Source organism: Centroberyx affinis, unplaced genomic scaffold, assembly GCF_046629955.1.
Source record: "Centroberyx affinis isolate AG114_WGS23_722 - 3 ecotype Tasmania unplaced genomic scaffold, CSIRO-AGI_Caff_v1 ptg000801l_1, whole genome shotgun sequence".
NCBI classification, from domain to species: domain Eukaryota; kingdom Metazoa; phylum Chordata; class Actinopteri; order Beryciformes; family Berycidae; genus Centroberyx; species Centroberyx affinis.
Genome location: NW_027279405.1, coordinates 137,556 through 152,797, shown reverse-complemented (window position 1 = coordinate 152,797; position 15,242 = coordinate 137,556). Strand labels below are relative to the sequence as shown.

General features: G+C 42.0%; 1 protein-coding gene across 1 annotated transcript in view; it reads left to right on the top strand.

The window, feature by feature from the left end:
• Window positions 1-1,687: 1,687 nt before the first annotated feature.
• The window catches only part of ccser2a (coiled-coil serine-rich protein 2a), a 49,020-nt gene continuing 35,465 nt past the window's right edge, over window positions 1,688-15,242 (top strand). Inside the window, exons 1-2 of the mRNA XM_071520434.1 lie at window positions 1,688-1,792; window positions 2,666-2,767. The gene's annotated coding sequence lies outside the window, so the exon portion shown is untranslated. The remainder of the gene's footprint in view (window positions 1,793-2,665; window positions 2,768-15,242) is intronic.

Sequence of the window (15,242 nt, the reverse complement as noted above, 5' to 3'; positions counted from 1 at the left end):
GAGAACACATGGTTTCCCTCTCTCTCTCTCTCTGTCTCACACATGCACACACAAGCACACACACAAATGTAGGAGAAAATGTGAATTTGTGTAGATGAAGGACACCTTTAAGAAAATTGCGAGAGCTACTACTGGCAATATTAAAGAAGAGACTGCTCCCTAGTGGTCATATTGGTTAATGACAATTTCAGCATGTAGCACAGGGTATAGACCAATTCCAAAATAGGCCTAAGTTACAAGTAAAATCCTAAGATGTGAAGCAAGACGTCTGAATAGTGTATTCATCTGTTTCCCCGCCAGAATGGAAGCCTTCATTTTGGAAACATTTTTATTTCGGGTTTTGGATACTTGACCCAGTTTTCTCAACAGATAAATATTTGATGACTGGTTTAAAAAACTTTCTCCGAGCAAGGAGGCAAAGTCTGGAAGTAAATGGAGCGGCAAGAAAACATAATTACCTGAAAAAGTGGTGCCGTGTATGTTTGTCAGTGTGTGTTAAAGTGATTGAGAGAGCCTTGAGGGGTTCATTGGCCCATTTACAGCATCACACAGCCTGAGCAGCTTCTGCAGGATGTAGGAAGCAGACTATAAAGCAGACTATGAAGCAGACTGTGTAAAGATGAATGATGAGTAACAGAACAATACCAGGATGAGTAGCCAACCAAACGAGCTTTTGTCCCATGCTTATTCTTGCTATTATTATTCATAATATTCTGTTAGGCTACATCATCACACGGCCATCTTGGTGGGAAAATAAGATGTTTGTAAAAAAATTCATAGGTGATTCTAATCAAATGACAGCCACAGCAAATGAGTTGTATTTATATAAGCATACTGGTAGGAAATGCATGTAACATCATGTGACTACAACTATGAATTAATGTAGCGCGCACAGAGCTTAGGCCAGTCTGACGTCACGCCAACGGCTAGTGGGAGGGCCGGAATTTGCATGATATTCAAATATGGCTTGACTTGAATGTGATGAAAACAAACCAAAGAAATACATTAAGACTCGTAAAAGCTTATCCTCCATACAGTTGATACTTATGTAGATGTCGACAAATTCACGTGCAATCCCACGGTTTGAGATCAGCAATGTCACCCACAAGCCTATGATTGTAACCCAGGTGACATGGCTCCGCCCCTTTGGAAGCGAGTGGAGGATGTGGGAATGACAAACTGTCACGCAAGTCTGTCCTGTGGAAATTCAGTCTATCATATGTATGGACAGCTTATGGCGAGTTTACAGGTTAGTTTTGTAGAAAGAAGAGGCATTGTTTTGAGAGACTATTTCGGATTTACGCGCCCGGGTACGTTGTATGGTTACGCTCGTCTGTTGCTTCTGACCGTTGTTTCAGTCGTTACACTGTACCAGTCGGTCGGTGTTGACAGTGTAACGGACCAGTGATAGCTGCAGGCTACAATACTGAAAGCATTTCATGTAAATGCGAGGGGGGATTTCCAGCGTTTTCTGTATTTATTTTTCCGCAAATTGGCCCGTCGTAAGAAACCTGTTACGGACTTGGTTGAGCTTTTTGATCTACAGAATACGGATTTGATACTAAGCTTTTCATTCCATCAGCTAGGCCATATTAACTTATGTGACTGTTGGCTATCGCGCTCCTCAACACTCAAAACATAGTGGGACTGTTTACAATGGCAAGTGGAAGATTGCTTTTACTTGGCAGCTCACTTTAGGACAGGTTGCCTTTTGCAACCAAAAGACGGAACAAGTGGACTGTGTGGTGGACCATTGTCATGGCTGTAAATATACTTTAACGGCATAATACAGGTAAGATCATGAATCAATCCTATTGACCTGTTATTATAAGGTTATACAAGTCATCTTATATGATTGTGAAATGATGAAAGCAATGAGTGTTACTGTGTGGTTCTAATTAACGCCTTCATAACCTAATAAGTCTCCTTATTTTGCGGGTGCAAAATATGAGGTGTTATTTACATTATACTATGATTTAAAACAACAACAACAACAACAACAACAACAACAGATAGCCTAGCTAATAGTATCCTAGGATGAGGTTGCTTTCATCTTCCCCAGCATCCTGAGGCCAGTAGTTAAGCCAACATACTCACTCTTGCTCCCTGCTGTCCAGTGGAGAGATAGGTCATGTTTTCTAACGTCACAACATCACCCCAGAGAATCACAACATGCCCTGAAAAAGTCACTGTACCATGAATGGGCATGGCCAGGTCTTTATGTAATAAGCCTATAAAAAGGGCCTTACTAATTATATAATAAACTCAGTACTTTACAGAGAGTGTGCTTATATACTCAGAATGTGAGGACATTGGAGAATGATGTTGTTGCTCAGAACATGATTAAAAAAACATGAGGCCTAGTCTTTCTGTGTTCTCAAATAGTTAATCCTTGAGGGAAACACACATCTAAGTCTATCATGCTTGAATATACTATTGAAATGTGTGTCTGTTATGTAGCCTACATGTCAGGATTAAAGTAACACGAAAGATAATCCACACGGTTTCATGCTCCACTGATATCATAGTTAGATCTGATAGACAGGAGTTCAAATCTAACCGGCACTTTTATACCATACAGTGCAGCTCTACATGTTCATATTTTCATACTATGGCTGAAGTTGATGTCAGTCAAGTCTTTAACACTGTCTGTTTGCCATTTTAGGCTATGACTTACTGCGACCCAGACAGTGCAAAGCACCCTGGCATCAACGCCCCCTGTACACATTAGGATACGGCATGAAGGATTGCCCTGACACTCCTCAGTGTAAGTGAGATGGACACTCCTGTGGTGTTCCTATGTATGGGTGGGGTTGGCTACACACATACACACACAAACACAGATCCATGTGTGTGTTCCTGCAGGCACCTGTTGGCAAGCGCCACCTTGGCTGGGGGTGTGTTTACGATACGATTCCCCCAACAACAGCTGAGTGTCTCCAATGTGGGTCTGACTGTGAAAGACCCCCCAAATCGCAGCTAATATGCAAGGGACTTTTCCAGACTGTGTGTGTGTCTGTCTGGCTGTCTGCATATGTGTCTGCATATGTGCGCCCTAACCATCAGGGTTAATGTTTTTTGGAATCTAGCTGTGTGTGAGGATACACATTACTCTGTCATGGCCTGTGTGTGTGCAAGTGCATAGTTGTCATTCCAAGAGACTGTAGTGCCCCTGAAGACACTTTAGGCCAGCAGATAAGATGTTAAAGTGTGCTCACACAATGCTAAAAGCAACAGCTTACGGCACAGAGAAGCGTTGAGTCATTATATTGTATAACATAGTGCCAGGAATCACAGACTGAGAGAGGGAGTCAGTGGAGGAGAGTAAGGTGAGTGGCTAAATAGTTCTTCAGACTGTCACAAATGTGGGTTTCTGCAGTTATCTTTTCTGCCACATATGTTGTTGTATGTTGTATGTATGTTGTTGGCATATGTGATGTTGATTGTGTGTACGCCTGTGTGTGTTATCTCATGTATTAAAGCAAAACAGACATGTCACATCTCTCTTTCTCCCTCTCTCTATCTCCCCCTCTCTCTTTCTGTTTGCACATGTGTGTTTCCCCTCTACTGAATATAGCTAAAATCAATGGAAATGGTTTAACAGCAGAGTAATTACAAGGCCCAGAGATGACATCATTCAGGATGCTGCATTGTGGTCATGGTTTTGTGCATGTAAGTGTGTGCGCGTGTTGTGGTGGAGTGTGCAGGGCCTATGGGGTTGATGTGACTTTGACTTCTGCCTGATCCTCCGTGCCCTCTTAGGCACCGTTCTCTCTCTGTATGTGGTCTATCATTAAAGCTATACTTAGCCACGCTTATCAGTCCTATCTTTACCTTGGTAAGACTACAGATTTTTAAGGGCTGGGAATGGCTGTATGTGTAGCAGTGTGCAGACACAGGACCTCAGATGCCCTGACATGTGGAAAGTGGAGGAAATGTGAGTGATTAGTTTGAAATGCTTTGAAATAAAACATTAAAGTTGAATTTTTCAAAAGAAAGAGAAGTTTGCCCCCCATAGTGTTACGCCATAAAAATTATGAGAGGGCTCTACTTTGCAAATGACAAAAGTTTCACTGTTCATTAGTCTCATGGTCTACCCATTGAACTACACAGAGCTACAATATCAGTCATTTGGTGGAGACTTTTAACACTAAACCCCCAACCCTGGCAATATTAGTGCCCAGGTTGGTGGTATTCTGGTGCTACATTTGGACAACTGGACTGCATACGCAATTGATATTCTCTGTCTTTACTTTGACGAGAAAACAGTTACATTTATATATTGAATGGGTTGAATGTTTGGTGTGTGTTTGAGTGTTTAGGAGTATTTTGGTTCAGTCAGTCCTTCTTTTCAGTCCTTCTGTTCTTTCGGTATGAATGGTGTGTTTACACAGGTGTCGTTATGAACACAATGCAGGTTGATTGGGAGCACCAGATGTGTGTAGTTTTGAATCATTCGCTTGATGATGGCATTCATTGTCAAGACTCAATGAGTAGGTGCTGAAATGTCTGAAATCTGATGAGATTGCTTTTATATAAGTACCAACCATCTACTCATATCTTATGTGACAATCCACAGCTTTGCTGAAGCATGATAATGTGCTTAACTTGAGTAGATGCATGAAATGGATGATTTTGGGGATGTCCTGATTGCTCAGTTGGCTAAGGGGCATACCATGTAAATACAACGTCCTGTGTTCAAATCTGGCCTAGGACCTTTGTCACATCCCTCGCTCTCTCTATAGTAGAAAAGGAAATGTACACCAAAATTATTGAGAGGTGCTGATCACTGGAAGTAGACAGGAGAAATCAAGAAAAAGTGTGTTGCACACTCCATACAAACCATTCTTTATTTGATGACGTTTCGGCCCTATGGCCTTCTTCAAGATCCCTCTCTCTCCCATGTTTCCTGTCTCTCTATGACTGACCAATAAAGCAGAAATACCCAAAACATAATCTTTAAAAAGGAATGGGTGATTTTGTACATAAGTGGAATAAGGTCTAGTTATGTCAGAAGCCCATTTCTCCCCATTGTGATCATCATTATTTTTCTAATGAGAGAATATCTTTGAGGTACATACCTACCTTACTAGCTTGAGAGCAGGAACATGACATATCAGCATGCCTCACTGGGTCTCTGCGCTTTGCCAGCTTGTCAGCTGCCATTGTGGCTCATATCTTTTTACATGAGAGGCATATGTGGCCTCACTTCATCTTGTTCCCTTGTGTCTCTCATTAGCATCAGGTAACTGCATTGAGCTTGTGGTATACCAGGTCCCAGGGGTCACTCTCCTTAAAACCCTCCGTGAAGGCTCATTCAATAATCCTCCAAGCCCTTGAGTCATGTGGTTTTCTATAGGGTCCTTATATCCTTGGGATTAGACATGAGAGTTGACTGTGAATGAATGTGTGTGAGAGAGTATGTACTGTGTCTTTAGGATGAAAGTTTGCTTTCAGGTTCTCTGCACAAACAGTGCTGAGTCATTCTCAATCACCACTTGTGACCTGCTTTAAACACTGCAAGCTTCTATTCAGAGTGGCTGTTATTCTCTGTCATGATGGGTAATTTCCAGAGCAAAGCCCTGTAAATAAAAGGTGAGAGTGTCTAAGCTTCTCTGTTTTTCAGATGAGTAGCTTTGCTCTCATGTTACTGTACTGGATTCATGTGGCACCTGATCTCTTTTCTGTTCAGTGGCTCAGTCAGTATTTCCATATCAATGCCACTCTTAAACTTCCATTCCAGAAATTCCCAGAAAACGTTTTACTTTTGACACTGTGTATTATCTCCATGTCTCATGCCTCTGGAAAGATAAGCTGTGGTCCTGTTGGCCGAGTTGGCTGAGCTCTGGTGACATTTGAAACCACTGTCATGTGGTTGTCGCAACCATCTATTCGGCCACCCTGGGAACAGACATGGAATTGGTATTCAAATAGCCTGTTTGCATAGCCGGCTCAACTGCCACAGCATCTGACATCACCAAATAATGGACTTCATTGTGTTGTAGTGCCCTTCTGTGTTCAAAGCAATTTTCACAGCAAGGGAATATCTCACCACATCCACCACTGATGAGTAGCACCCAGCCGGATGATGACTAGCAGCCAGTTTGACCCAGAGGGCTCTCGAGCTGAAAAGAATAGAAATTTCCCTTGTCTGTGTCTCTCTCCTGGATAGGTTTCCCTCTACTTTTGGTATTATCAGATGACCAAAGACCTCTACTGGATCTGATAAAATAAAAGCCTGTAAAGTATTAAAGAGATAGGGGGCATGACATTTGATTGCAGCTAACTGCCAGCTGCGATCTGATTTGATGTTAAGATGCCTTGTGCCCCTTTGCCCCATGTGTATTTGTCAGTTACTGTACAGAAATGTGCTGTCAAAGGAAGTCATGAGAAGCGGTGGGTAAGAGAGATGGAGAGTAATAGAGTGGAAAGGAAGGAGGCACATGAAAAGAGGGAAGTTGGGTAGAGAGGAAGTTGAGCATTGCATTGTCCATTCACCAGGGGATGAATCCATAGGGAACAACATCTATTTAAAGACTACTATTTAAAAATGCGCTGCATATTCAGGGCCTTAACCAAGGCTCTGTGTCATGGATCACATTGAGTGCATTAGCTTCAAGCTACATTTCTCCCCTATCATGACTGGCCACCGTTTAGCATTGTGACTCCTGACGATGAGGAATCAGTCAGTCACAGTAAGTTTGTAGGGTTACATGAAAACATATGCCCAGTGAATAACACAGTGGAAAGATAAGCTTGAGGTGTGTCAAATGAATTCAGTGTGTCAGTGTGAAGAGAGGCCTTTTACAGAGGAGAGAGAGTGATGTCATTGTTGAGTTATCAAAGAAAAGCTTGGGTGGAGGCAGGCAGTAGCTGAAATGACCATGGACTCTGTGAACTTGAGTCCTTGTTACTGTGTAAATGCACAAGAGTGTGTGTTTGTGTGTGTGTGTGTGTGTGTCCGACACGTGTGGGTGTGTTTGTGTCAGTGGATGTGAGTTTTGTATTATTTGTGTGCATGTGGGTGTGTGTGAGCATGCCATGTTTCTCTTTATGTGAGTGTATGTTAGTTTTGCAGTTGTGAATGGATTTGTGTGTAGTCTATATGTCTGATTGTGAGCATGTCTGCATATGCGTTTGTGTGTGTGTTTGTGAATCAGTCATGTGAGCAGCAAACACGCTGATATAAGGATATATCCTTCACTCAAGCAGCTGTAAGTGCAGTGCTTAAAGGATAACACTGGTCTTTTTTAATGCATTGCTTACGTCAACAAATCCTATGAAAATAACAAAATCAACAATACGTTTGCTCTACTTGCTAAACACCTTGAAATACAGCTCACAAAGACATAGTTTAAATTTTAAAAATCACTAACTGTTACCACGAAAAGTCAGGCTGTTTAGTTATTACCAAATCAGATTCAAATGGGAACAAATTCTTCATTAGGCCGGGGACTATTTTCGGTGCTACGGAACTACTTTCCTGAGATCACAAAGTGTTTACAGCCGGCTTATTAAGTTGTTTGAGGGAAAATTCGGCTGGCCCGGTGCATCACGATGATGAACTATGCTGCCCAGAGCAACAGCATGGCTCTTTGACGTGTTTTTAATCGTTTTTTTAATACAATGGAGTTCTATGGCTGCTGGGACATGGCTTCATTGGGCACCGGCTACATGGATGAGACTTGTTGGCAAAACAAAATCATTGCTGATTTTGTTATTTTCATAGGATTTGTTGACGGTAAGCAATGCATTAAAAAACACCAGCCTTATCCTTTAATGCCTTGACTTCTTGTGAGTTTCTAAGAAGAAGAAAGTACACTTACACAGTATAATTCAGCATTGTCACACAGTACAGTCTGGCTGAGTTCTTTTCATTACAAGTCGACACAGTACAGTTTAGTATCATACTGCCTGATTTGTTATGCTTTTAGGTTTTGTCCGGTGCTTTATATTCTCATAAAGCAATTCTTTTCACATGATAACTTTGAAGCAGACTATCTTTGTATATCATGTCTAACAACGTACCGAGAAATTAACTGTCTGATCTTGATAACAGATCATAAAATATACTTCCACACCAGTGTAATTTCCTTCCTGTGTGCTGCTGATATAGGCTACTTTTTAAAGGGAACACTTTTTCTACTTACTGCATAGTGCTGATAGGACTTTAGAGAGGTGATTTCCTGATATGGCTTTAGAAAAGTGATCTCAGACACCCACTTGCCTAGTGACAGGGTGGAGTTCCTCCAGGGTCATGTTACATCATGATTTCTTTATTGGCTGGCTGATTGGTGGGTTAGATCATGATAGGGTTGCCATAGGATATTTTGGCAGGTCTTAGAGCTAGGGCTGCATGATTATAGCAAAACTGATAATGCTGATTATTTTGCTAAATATTGAGATCACGATTGTTAGTCGCATAATCAATAATTATTTGCCTTTGTTTCCGGAAACAAACTAATTTTATCTCAATTTTGTACCTTAGCATAGGCTATATTTTCACTTTTTTACTTTTTTCAGTGTGGTACTGTATTTACTCAAATAGCAGCAGCTAGAAAGTTGTGCTTTCACTCTTACTGTTGATCAAATGTGATGAAATCTGATGTCCCTGAAAAAAAGCAGGTCATCTGGGGTCTTGCAATTATTTTTAAGGTGTTTCTACTTTAAATGGTGAGCCATGTGTTATCTGTCTGCACTTTGCCATTATGGTCTTCTTCGCTTAATATTATGGTTCACATCAAAAGTACATGTGAACCGTGTAATGTGTGGTTAATTGACCTCCACACAGTGGTACTGCTACACTGGCTACCTTGCCTCAGTGGTTCTGTCTGTAACACACACACACACACACACACACACACATACACACACACACACACACCTCTTTTGATGCAGTATTACTGCCATCAAGAACAGAGTCATGTACAAAGAGTTGTAATTCTTGTTCAGTCCAGTGTGTTGCACATCATAATCCACATTGAATGGAACTGGAGCTATTAGAATGGCTCATTGAACCCTCTTGCAACCAATAGAGTGGTCAGTGTAAAGTCATTTGAAATTATCCATCCTGTATGAGAGCTATTTTATGCATTTCATTTTTTAAGTCTTCTTGTAACATTTTTTTAATATGACAATGTTATGCTCAGTTGGTTTTGGATGGAGAAAGACAGAGAGAGACAGAAAAATAGAGGAAGGGAAAGAGAGACAGAGAGAGTAAGAAATTAGTAATAATGATGCAGTAGCTACTCAGAATAACCTTCACAAATTAAACAGCACCCACGCTTTTATTATAATTCATCTGAATACACAACTTTTTGGGAGATTGATCAACGTAGCCGTTAAGTGACACAATATGATACATAAGTAACATAATGATTTGAACTAACTTTCCTGTTGAAAGCTCTCTCTTCCTACGAGACTTCGAGCATGACTTTTACATAGGAAGTGATCATGGTTAGCTACTTGTTAGTATGGGAGACTGTGTAAAAAAAACACTGAGCAGTAGAATACATGGCTGTTCACCTGAAATACTTCAAAAAATTAACCATGGCTAGATCAGCGATATTGACTTTGTGCTATTTACTTTTTAAAATTTATGACTCAGTCCTCTTGCATTTGATATTGCTTCTCACAAACGGTCACTGCACATATGCTAAAGTGTTAGCATGGAGAATTGGAGTGAGCGATTTAATAGGGGCACATGGATGATTTTGGTGTGTGTGTACTCATCACTTACTGATAAATTGACCAACATCTCTATATCTCAAAATCATGGTGTATTCCTTTAAAAGTCTGAGGTGCGAGTCTCACCAATATGGAGTGAGTTCAGGTGAGCCATGTTTTTTGCCATTGTCAAACTAAATTAACACGTGGGACTTCGTCCAGCAGCTCATACTTTGCTGTCCCACTTGTATGATCATAACAGGCTTTACATTTCCAAAAGAAATCAATTATTTGGTGTTCTGTGGTTTGAATGAAGTACCACTACACTTCAGTAGGAATAGAAAAGTAAGCCTGAGGCTACTGTCAGCACTGCCTCTGGCTCCTATCTACATAAACGACTCTAATGACCTTACTGACAGTGATTGACACCTCCGCTGTTGCCGGGCGACACTTATCAGCCTTTCCACCCCTTGTGGCCAATCAGAAGGTGAGAATTAAATGGGGCTGTCAAACGCACTGCAGTCTTCTCACGGTGTGGTTCATGTCAAGGTCATATAGTGGAGGGAGAACAGACATTGACATGTGTGTACATGTACTACACACACACACACACACACATACACACACAAACCATTAACTGTAATGCCTCTTGAGTCTGTGTGTGTGTGAGTGAGAGAGAGGTGTGTGAGAGGAGTGGTGTTGGGAGAAATGTGATTAAGATGATGGGAGCGTGGGCATCTGGGCTGCTATAGCAATGAACCAAATCGGATTATTTGAAGTGCTACCAAGACAGGACCACACCTCACAGGAAAAAGGCAGCAAAATTGTCCTAATGGATGAATCAGAGTGGATGGATGATGGCTTTTTGAGGCTGAGTAGTGACTGTAGTCAGCAGTATGATTCATTTTGGTCCACGGTGAGACTCTCTTCATGCATATCTCTTTGTCACTGTCTTGGTTCCTGTGTAAACCCTCTGTCACTGACTGTAGGGAAACTCATTAGAAAGGCCTGGAGTGGTATTGGTGACAGAGCCATAACTGAATGTCCTGCTTTCTCATTCTAGTTTTTGGCAAGGACAAAAATGAAATAAAATTTTGATGAATGAATTACAATTACATTTAATACAGCATCACAGCACAAGGGGAATGTGATCACTGTCCTGTTTTGAAAGTTATCTTTCTTTTTTCTTTCTTGCTTCATTGCTTGCTTTCTTTATCTCTCTGCACCACTCATAATGCCATGGGGTAGAAACTTTTTCAGTGTAGGATTAGTTCTCAAAATTGTCCAATTTAGAGACCAACAGTTTAATGATGTAGTATGAAAAACAGCTGATTTAGATTGTTGCTGATCAATCGGAGCATCCCATGAAAACGGTATAAAAGCTCAATTAGTCTGTGTAGACAGTCAATGTTTTAGTAGTCTATTATTCAGAGTTGTTGATGTGGGTTGGATCAGGCACCATGTTGTGGATTTACCAAAGCGGATGACATCACAGACACTTGTAAACAGGAGATATTGAGGAACTGGCAATGCTCGTATGATTTTACTGTTGGCACTTCACAGGGAATGGTTGACAGAGTGGAACCAGTACGCTGCCAACCATGAAACGAGGAGGGGAAGTTTAATGCACACTGAATCTTTACGAGAACCACAACAAATCCTTCTCACTGGTGTCACTTTTCATGTGTGGCTGACTGCTAGCTGGGCAGGATCTCTTTCATTTATTATCCATGCTGTTGATCCTGTGATATTATGGGGCTGCATGCACACTGAGAAGTGCTACTTTAGCGTTTTGATAATTTTTTGTGGGTCTGTAGGATTATGTGGCCTTAGTATTAGACTTTGTACTGTATTGTGGATGAATGATCGGGCTTTTTTTGCTGTAGGTAATCTGTTCTGCACTGGAAATTGGGCTCTGTGAATTTTTTTTTCAACTTTTTCTTTCTCTTTGACTTTCATTGTTCTGGGCTTATTTTCCCAAAATCATCTGTGTGGTAATATAACATCCATCATACGCCAAAGGACAAAAATGAGTCTAGTGTTTACATGTCTTTGGGCTAGATTGTTTCTCCTCTCCTCTCCTCTCCTCTCCTCTCCTCTCCTCTCCTCTCCTCTCCTCTTCTCTCCTCTCCTCTCCTCTCCTCTCCTCTCCTCTCCTCTGCTCCTCTCCTCTCCTCTCCTCTCCTCTCCTCTCCTCTCCAGCAGCACACTGGGTGTGGCTCTTAAAAGATGCCCCATCAAATATTAAAAGCACCAACGAAAGCACTGTTCTCCCCACCCACACAACCACCGGCACACATTACACCACACACGCACACACACACACACACACACACAGACCAACTTCTGAACAGCCTCTTCCTGTTCCTGTGCTCTACTCTCTACTGGGTGCTGCCTCACTTTCAGTTGAGGGAGGAAACAGTGCAGCATGACTTTGCAGGGCTTAGCGTCTGCTTAGTAATGATTGACTCTGGGATGAGAGTGACTGGACGAGTCTGTGGGTCAGCCTTAATGCACTGAGTGAAGGTAATATTTTGTATATCGTGCTTATGTGATAGTTTGCTCATTGTGGGGGAAAAAAAGATTTCTTTAGTTTATGTCTGTCTGTGCCTGTGCTTGTGATGGTCAGATAGAGAATCACATACAATGCAGCGTGGTCCTTCCTAATGTAGCAGTTTCTTTCTACTCTTCCTCTCTCCTCTTCCTCTCTTGGTCTCTGTCATTTGATCCACAGCTGTTAGTACACAGCATTAGCAAACCTTCCATGCTTTCTCATTGGATTAGCATCACTTAGCGCAGCTCACTCCAGTATTGCTTTCACTCAATAGACATTAGCCTAGCATCAGTATTGCTTTCATCCCTGTCTCATTCAATTACCCTCATCTAATGGCAGTCTGTTAATCCCTTCAGGGAGAGAGAGCTATGGCCTACTACTGTCCTGTCAAGAGATGACCCCTTAGTTATTACTCTTATCACACTGCAATGCAGTTCAAAGGATTCTGTCAATAAATTAATCTGCACTTTTGTATAGGCTCAGTAGTATAGGTGAGAGTGTCATTTTGGCTACATTTGATTTTCAGGTGGTGTTCTTTATCCTTCCTCAGATTGGATGCCTTTCACTGGCATTAGATGTTACCTTTCCCTGGGTCAATACTGTGGTTGGCCATCACAGGCTCCCATTCGTCTTAGATTCTCCTTGGGTTTGCTGAAAGTTAACAACAGAGTCATCACTGACAGACAAGAGGGAAACTGATAGTTCTGGGATAGTTGTTGTGGGTGTCCAGGCTGGTGTACTTCCATTACAGTGAATGTCCCTGAATGGATGATCCACTAGGCCTTGAGTGTGAGAGCAGAGCCAGCTGGATGTCACACTGGGCTCTTACCACAAGGATTATATAACTATTGATCCATGTAATTGATTAGTTCTGTAGCTTGAAAGACAGATTTACTGAGACTGCAGTGTGTGGGGAGAGGGGGTGTAGACAGAGATGGACAGGAAGATGGAGAGAGGGAAGGAAGGAGGGGATGCAAGCTGCAACTGCCTTGTCTGTCGTGCCAAGAACCAATCAGTGCCAGAGGAGAGATAACCTTGTTTCAGCTTTTCTCTCTCTCTCTCTATGCACCCCTCCTTCTCCCCTCTCTCCATTTTCCCTCAATTTATCTTCCCTTCCTCATCTGCCATAGTCTTCATTATTTAGCTTACACACAGTCCACACTGAGTCGCTATAGAAATCCACTGGGTGTGTTTGTGTCTGGACATGACAATTTGTGCAGTAGATAGAAAGACACTTAAGATGAAAGAACTAGAAAATTGTGTGTTTCTTACAAGGCCACCCCATCAGGAAATGTATACAAATCTCACTTGGAAGTTCAGATCCTCCCCCGCCTCCCCAACGTTGTATCCCTCTCTGGGATTCCCACAGTCTGCATTAAGTCAAATAAAACCCTCCCCTCCATAAACTTTGAAATTGAAAGAAGGAAATGTAAGAAAGGGAAGATGGATGTGGCCTGTCACGCTGTTGTGTTGAGAGATGGTGCTGAGGCTTTGTAGTGATAGGGAGGTATGAGCATTGGGAGATGGGGACTGAGTGACTATGGGGGCTAGCTAGTGGGAATGGGGATTTATTGTGTGTAGTAGAACTCCTCCACTCATGCGTAGCCCTGCTGACCCAATAGATCAGAGCCCTGGGGCTGTCACATAGTATCTGCGTCCATCCTGTTGGTCCTGAAGAATGCAACTCTGTAGTATCAAGCATGGGGTGAGGGGGTTGTTACAGCTTGTGTGCGTGCGTGAGTTTATGTGCGTGCACGTGCATTAGTTAGAAAGTGAAGGCTTTGCCAGAAGAAAACAAATGACCTCATTCTTGCTGATCCCTTTTTTTTTTTAGCATTTCTGTGTCTCTGCCAGGTGCTTTCTGACTGGCTGTCCTCTGGGTCGGAAATGAAGCAAGGCCGGAAAGCCTCACTGGCAGGCAGACAGAAAGCTCCCATTCCCACTAGATAGGGGAATAAGAAAAGATGTCATCTCACTTCCCTGCTCATTTCACACTCAGAGATGGCTGCTGAGATGCTACAGCTGCAGGTCCAATAGAGGATCTCTCTGTGGGATGAGTCTTCCTGGAGTCCCTCTCTATCTCTTAAACTCTAAACTTTCACTGTATCTGTCTGTCTGTTAGCCCATCTCTCTCTTTTTCCCCACCTTTCACTCCCTCTCTAAATCTCTCTCGGTCTGTCTGTACAGTATGTCCCTGTTTCTCTCTCTCTCTCTCTCTCTCTCTCTCTCTTTTTTTTTTCTCTCTCTCTCTCTCTGTCTCCCTCTCGTTATGTTTTTCTTTCTCTCTCTCTTGATGGGGAGAGAAGCCATAGAGAAACCACACACATTGGGTGATGTGGGATGAAAGAGGAGTTGGTGTGAAATCTAAGGAATAGTGAAAATCCAGTTCCCCTTGTAGACTGAGTCAAGTGGTTTTTCAAGAAATTAATCAAAGTATGTAGTCAAAAGACTAAAATTCTTTTTAGCTGTTGACTACTTCACAATACACTACAGATTTCACATCAGAAAATGAAGATAAACTGTCTTTATTAACCTCCATGTTAAACCCATTAAGGCCATCATATCAGCAAACAATCCTACCAACTTCAGCTCATTGTCTCAACATATATGCTTTTTAGTGGGTTCCTTTTTCTCTTTCTCTTTTTCTCTTTCTCTTTTTCGTTAGTGCAGCCTACATAATTTGCTATTCCTGTGGCAGAAGTTGGTTCTTAAATTCGAGTGATGACTGTTTTAACACCAATAACCTTGATTACAATTGCCACCCAGATTGTTTTCTTCACATTATTTGATCCTTCCCCACCAGGGCTGGTTAACCATGGCTAGATGGCCTTGGTTAATGCTGGGTTTAGCACAGGCCTCATAACGGAAATCAGTGATGCTGAGGGATATTTATTTACAGTACTAACTCTGGGGGGAGGGGCAGGCCCTCAGATACGATCGGTTGACAGATGGCATGCATGGTTTACTGCCCTACCTCTGAATGTGTGTCAGTCACCCTGGATGTTTTGCTTAACTGCTTTTG